We start from the raw sequence: 7,341 nt of genomic DNA on the forward strand, positions 1-7,341 counted from the left end.
ATGGTTAAGATGTTATGGCGTCCCACTAAACCTTTGGAACAGAGACACATTAACCCAATTAGGAGGAATATGGGGAAAGGTCCTAAATCTCGATAGTAATGCTTTCCAACCAGTGTCCTTTTGCTATGGCAAAGTTAGGATTACAACTAAATATATGGAATAGATTAACAAAGAAATCCATCTGGAGTGCAAGGGCAAAATCTTTCCAGTCTTAGTTTATGAAGAACAAACTAATACTGAGAATGATTATAATTCATCCATTGATTATGCACAAGATAGTAGCTCCAATGTGATAGCCAGACAAGAGCATGAAGATCCCAAAGGGATTGAGAAAGATGAAGTTGACCTAGCAAAGAGAATGGAAAGAAATGATGCTAAGCTGGCATCTTTTAATGATGTGGACCCTGTTCAGAGGGTATAACAGACCTGTGGCAGAGCTCAGATGGACAGAGTAGTTGAAGAATCTAAAGTGGAACATCACTGTGGTAGAGAGGAACAGGATACGGTAGTTGCAGAGACCAAAGATGGCATGGGGAGCAGCTATGAAGATGATGTACGCATGGCAGATCCATTAAAAACAAAGGCGGTTGAACTCAGAACACTTGCCAATAATGACAATCAAAGGTTAGAAGGCCACCTGTACACACCTGGTTTTATTAGGAGCCTTAGTGCATCTGCAGGGCTTAGAGTTGGCATAGACTTGGAGATTGATTTGGGCCACATCCTTCATAAGCCTGGCCCATCAGTTACAAGCATTAACAGAGTTATTAATCTTAGCTCTACTAATGGTGGATCACTTGGGCCCACAAGGACCAAATCAATTTCAGACATACCACATAATAAAGGGGCTTAATCTTGGAAGTGTAAACCCAAAACTAAAGTCAAGCTAAAAGGAAATAAGAAAGGTAAGTCTAAGGACTCACTCGATCTGAAATCATCCTCATCTTTGTCAGGTTTCATGGGCATAATGGGGCTTCCTCTAGTAAACCTCCACCAAAAAGGGCCATATTTAGAGCTGCTATTGCAGCTATGTCACTTTCAGCTTCATTTGAGAATGGTGATAGAAGGGGAAGATATATCCTAAATGAAGCTCAAGCTACAATGTAGATGGGGAAAGTTCTAGGGCTCAACTTCAAAGGCAAGAAATCTGATATTCTCCACAAAATAGCTGAATTAGAGCTCAAAGACAAAGAAAGAAATGGAGAGGAGAAAGGTGGGCAATAAACAGCTTGAACTCAAGTGATTTTGTGTTCAATTTTGTTAATTAATGAAGCTGCTGTCATTGAATGTTAGAGGCTTGGGAAAAGCTGAGAAAAATGGAAGAATAAGGAAATTAATTAGGGAAAGGCAAGTGGAAATAGCATTCTTTCAAGAAACTAAGAAATCCTCAATTTCAGAGCATGAAGCTAGAGCCCTATGGCCAAGAAGTGGTATGGAATTTATATCAGTTGATTCAGAGGGATCTGCTGGAGGCCTATTATGCATTTGGGATCCAGAGATCTTCAAGTTACATAGCTGCTGCAGCAATACAAGATTCATTCTACTCTCAGGTACACTTCACAATTCTTTTGAATGTATACTGTTAAATGTATATGCCCTAAATAATGCTAGCAGTAGAAACAAATTGTGGGATTGTCTTGTTAACTTCAAAAGAATCTTCCCTAACCCATGGTGTATGGGTGGAGACTTCAATGAGATAAGAAATATTGGGGAAAGGATTGGATGCCCTAGAAGGGACAAAGAGATGAAAGAGTTTAATGAATTTATTGATAGAAGTGAGCTAACTGACTTACCTTTGCTTAGAAGGAAATATACTTGGTGTAATGCATAGGAAAATAAGAAGTGGAGTAGGATTGGCAGAATTATGCTCAGTCTTGAATGGTTCACCAAATTCAAATTGAAGTTATTGGGGCTTCCTAGACTTCTCTCTGACCATTGTCCACTTCTGATAAGGGAGGATGAGAGGGATTGGGACCCAAAACCTTTCAAGTTTATCAATGCCTGGACCTTGCACCTGTAGGCACCCCATTTTTGACCGACCTTGAGACTCAGACGTCACCAGTTGAGCGCTCGGTAATATTGCATATTGTGCTCGTTCAGAAGTTTCAGAGTCTCGGCTGCGAGCCTTGCCTCCGGACTTCCGGACTCTTTTGTGCTTTGCCTCGGTTTGCGAACCAGGCTCCGTTTTCTCTGTTTTCTCTTCCCAAAGGGAGGGAGAGGTCTCGTAGATCATCTCTCAGTGGCCGTAGGCTACGTTTTGTGGTCGTAGGCCGTTTTGCCCGTTTGGAGTCCGGTTTCCGGTTTTTCGGAGCCGTTGGCCGTGTGCCTCGGTTCGGGACTCCTTAACTACCTTCGTTTGCTCTAGTTTTTGGCATGCATCTTATTTACTCCCTTTTGAGGGACACTGCGGTCCGAGAGACCAACTTTGTGGTCGGACACCACTTCCGGTACCTAACAGCCCACTTTCGGGGCCCCAAACTGCGTGTTTTGGCTCCGGAACCTTCATTCTGCATTTTTGGGCTCTGACCCAAACTTGATATAGTCATATTTTGAGGTCCTTTTCATGTTTGATTAAGGACATTTTGCTGTTTGAGATCTCCTACTGCCAGTTGCTTCTTTACCCCTCTTTTAGGCCTTTTCTTGCATGATAGTTTAGGCCTACTTGTATTTATTTTCGTGGCTTGTCATAAACTACAAAGTGTCTTATTTTTAGCCCCTCTTCAACTTTTTTGAAGGGCTCTCTTTGGTTTGAGATCTCCTACTATCACTTGCTCCTTTATCTCCCTTTTAGGCCAATTTTGGGGGGAAATTTGAATTTCATTTCCCCCCCATTCTTCCCCCTCTTTTCCACCCTCTTGTGTCTATATAATAGACCCCCCAGCTGTGTTTTAGGGGTTAGAAAATTTTGGTTTGGAGCTCTCACATTAAATCTCTCTCTCTCTCTCTCTCTACTCTAAGCCTTAAAAAAACCTTTTGATTCTTACACCATTTCCTCACCATCACCTAGCACCACACCACCACTCCATTCCAGAAGCTTGGAGGGTCTTCTTAGAGCTTAGGAGGCAGCATTTCTTGGTCCAAAAGGCTGTCAAAGATTATTCTTCAAGGGTAAGTCCTCTTCTCCCCTTTTTGACCCTTTTCTTGGTTCACATCTTAGCTCTTTGTGCTTGCATGTTGGGGCTCCGACCTTAACTGAAAATATCATTTTTTGAGCTCTATTTCATGTTTGTTTAAGGGCCTCTCACTGTTTGAGGCTCCCCTTTTGCACTTGCTTCATTACCTCCTTTGTATGCCATTTTCTTGCATATTATTTTAGGCCTATATGTAAACTGTTTTGAGCTCTAGTCCGAACTGTAAAGAAGCTTATTTTGAGCCCTTATTCAACATTGTTGAAGGACTCATCACTGTTTGTGGCTTCCATTTGCCACTTGCCTTTATATCCCTCTTTTGGTCTCATTTTTGCATGATTTGTTAGCCCCTTGTGTTTGTGTTTATGGACTTTGGTCCGAACTGTAAATGGACTTATTTTGACCCCCTCTTCATGTTTCATCAAGGGTCTTTTGCTGTTTGATGTTTCCTTTTTCCTCCTTGTGTTTAGACCTCTTTTTAGGCCTTATTTTGTATAGTATTTTGAGCATGCTTGTGTACTGTTTTTGGCTCGGCCACCAACTGTAGAATACCATATTTTGGGCCCCTCTTCAACATTGTAGAAGGGCCCTTCTCTTTTTAGGGACATTAGCTGCCACTTGCTTCATTATCTCTCTTTCGGGGCCATTTTTGCATGCTAGCTTAGCCCCATTTGTGTTCACTATTTGGCCTTTCTTAAAACTGTAAATATGCTTGTTTTGGGACTGCCTTGAATCTGTATTCATGCTTCATGATCAAATAATGCATGCTTTGTATAGCTATAGGTCATTGCGTATGCCTAGTTTTGCATTTCGGGTCTTATTTCATGCATCGGGTGCCATGTTTCCATGATTCGGGGCTGTTTTGCATCGTATTTCAGCGCTGAAATTTGCATTCTTGTATGCCATATTCCATGCCTTGCCATGTCTTGTTAGAGTGGCATTTGGTGCCTTAGGGTCGGTCCTCGGTTTCCGTGCACGTGTGCACGCATCTCGAGTGTCTCATTTTCATCTAATGGCCTCTTATGTGAGTGTGGCTGAGGTCCACTTGTGTTGGTGTAAGTCCATTATGCATTGTGTATGCCATTTCATTTCATAGCATTGCATATGCTAGGTTGTATGTTAGCACATTGTGTATGCCATGTTACCTCGTGCATCGTGTATGTCATTTCATAGCATTGTGCATGCTAGGTTGTATATTAGTTGCATTTCATGCATATCATGCATATTGCATCGTGCTTGGGATAGGGGTTAGCCCGAGTACGGGAAACGAGGTACGTTTCGTACTCCGAGTGACGGAACGTGTCTCAATTCCCGGTCGCCGACACTCCGGGTTATCCATGATGGAGTTTAGGCCCTGTTATGTTTTTCATGTGCATTCATTCTATATTGAGTTGCACAAGTCGACTCCTCGGCCATCATGCATCGAGATGCGTGATTGGTGGCACGAGGATCGAAGCATGCATACATTTGTGAAAATACATTGCTATGCCCCTTTCCTGCTCTCTGTTGCAGCAAATCAAGAATTAGCAACCTTCCGGAGCTTGGCGCGCTTTCCAAGAGTAATTGTAAAACAGAGGCTAATTGGGGCATCCCAGTGGATTTCCGCGCAAGGCAGCTCAGACATGCATCATCCATCATCTGAAGAAGAGTCAAGGCAGTCCCTGGCTTGCATGCTAGTTTATTATTTTTCTTAGTTAATTTGTAAATTAATTAGGAATCTGTATTATTTGGACTGTATTATTTGGACTGTACTATTTATTCGGACCCTCTGCGCGAGGGCACAACTGTAATAAGTGTGCATGTGTGTGTTGTATGTCTTCCAACCCCACGTCTTTCTCCCTTTTATTTATCTGCTTATGATGGTTAGATTAGGGCATGTTTCAATTAGCATACAGTATGACAGCATGTTTGCATCATTCATCTATTTTGCATGCACCGGGCTCGGCGCATCATACTAACTGCATCGTATTTTCAATTCCAAGTTGAATACGTGTTAGCTGTAGCATTTCATATGCCATGTTTAGAATAGCCGAGCCTGCTATAGTTGCATTTTTGCATGTGTTGCATTAGGCATTTCTGTATAATTAGGATCATGCATGGATTTCTAATTAGTTTCTGTTTTGGCTTGGAGTACTCGGTAAGTTTTATGCTTTAGCATCCTTGCATGCGTGTGAGTGACTGCCATGAATAGCATGCTTACCATGAGGCTATATGCTTATGTGATATAACTGCCTGAATACCTGTGGGTGAAGGTTGGGTTATTTGAATTGGAACAATTCATCAAATGTGTGTTTTAAGCCCACTAGATAGTGGCAAAATCATGTTTTCTAAGCCCACCTGAGAGTGGCAAATCCACGTCTTAGCCTACTTGCGAGTAGCATCATCAAACCATTTTCAAACAAACAAACATGAAATGTTTTGTTCCAATTCAGGCGATCCAGTCTATACTTGTATGTTGTGCGCATCACATAGTAAATCTAGGCTAATAACCGGAATAAGAACACACAATGTTTTCAAAATTTGATATCATGGTTAGTAGAGGCTGATCTTTGATCGGGCGAGCGGGGGTGCTCACGAAGTGACCTTCCCCAATCGTACCCAAGTTCCCGAGCCGAGGCGACTTTGGTGATGACGGACACGTGGCCTTAGGCAAACGAGTCAGGGTTTCCTAAATTTCCCCAAAATAAAATATTTAGGTGGCGACTCTGTATCTGGCAAAGCAGTCCATGTTTGGCACTTTTTTCAAAATCTGTTTTCTCAAAACGATTTTCCGGATTTGGACTCTTTGGTTCAGATTTAGAACCGTGACAAATTGAGAGTCCGAACTGTAGTGAGACCAATATCGAACAGAACGGGGACTCGTTCCTCTCCTGGGGCGTTCGGGAGACGTCTACAGCACCCCTCATTTCCTTATTTTTTGGAAAGCACCTGGAAGGAAACTACTATCAATGGAGGACCTAGGTATACTCTTCTGCAGAAGCTAAAGTTATTAAAGCTTGCTCTTAAAAAGTGGAACTGTGATGTCTTTGGTAACATTTCTTCTAAATTGAAAGCAGCTGAGGAAGCGTTGCATGTATTGGATCTCACTACTGAAGACAGATCACTAGTAGAATCAGAAAGAGAAAGCAGGAAAGTGATGAAAGGTGAAGTATGGAAACTAAGCAAAATGATGGAACGGATATGACAGCTGAAATCCAGAGTTAACTGGACACTTAAAGGGGACAAAAACACTAGGTTCTTCCATGTAATGGCCAGTTGTAGACAAAACAGAAACGTCATCAATTCTATATCTGTTAATGGTGGTACTCATGAAGATCCTGTCAAGATCAAGCATGAGGCCTTTCTACATTTTAAGAAATAGTTCACAGAAGATTGGGCTAAAAGGCCATCTTTAGGTGGTGTGTTCAAATCAGTTACAGAGAGTCACTCTTTCCAAGAGTTAGAAATTGAGTTCTCTAAAGCTGAAATTAAGTCAGCTATTAAAGAGTGCAATGTCAATAAAGCTCTAGGTCTAGATGGCTTCAATCTGCTATGCTTTCAAAAATTTTGAAAGGTTATGAAAAAAGAGGTTCTCATGTTCATGGTAGACTTCCACACCCACCAAAGACTTGCTTATGGGCTTAATAGTTCCTTCATCACACTTATCCCTAAAAATGAAAATCCTGTGGGATTGGGTGACTATAGACCTATTAGTTTGGTGGGCTCCGTTTACAAGATTCTCTCAAAAGTCCTAGCACATAGACTGAAAAAAGTTCTTCCTGAAGTAATCGAAGTTACTCAATCTGCTTTTCTTGGAGGAAGGAATATTTTGAATGGTGTTCTCATTGCCAATGAAGTTGTGGATAGTTAGGAAAAATCCAAAAAGAAAGGTATCATCGTTAAACTAGACTTTGAAAAAGCTTTTGACTCAGTTAATTAGAACTTTCTCCTTTCTATGCTCTCTAACTTTGGTTTTGGTCCAAAATGGGTTGCTTGGATGAGAAAATGTATCTCTACAGTAAGGCTTTCTATACTAGTTAATAGATCACCAACTGCAAAATTCTCTCCACAAAGAGGGTTGAGGCAAGGTGATCCCTTTTTCCATTTTTGTTCAACTTAAGGCTTCATTTGGGAAGTGGGTTGGCTTTTTGGCTTTTTGGCTTTTTTGGCTATTTTAGCCTGGGCTAAAAAGCTTGGTTTGGGAAGGGCTTTTCGACTTTTTGATTTTTTTGGC

This window comes from Camellia sinensis, chromosome 3, assembly GCF_055761805.1.
Source record: "Camellia sinensis isolate YWXY chromosome 3, ASM5576180v1, whole genome shotgun sequence".
Lineage (NCBI taxonomy): Eukaryota > Viridiplantae > Streptophyta > Magnoliopsida > Ericales > Theaceae > Camellia > Camellia sinensis.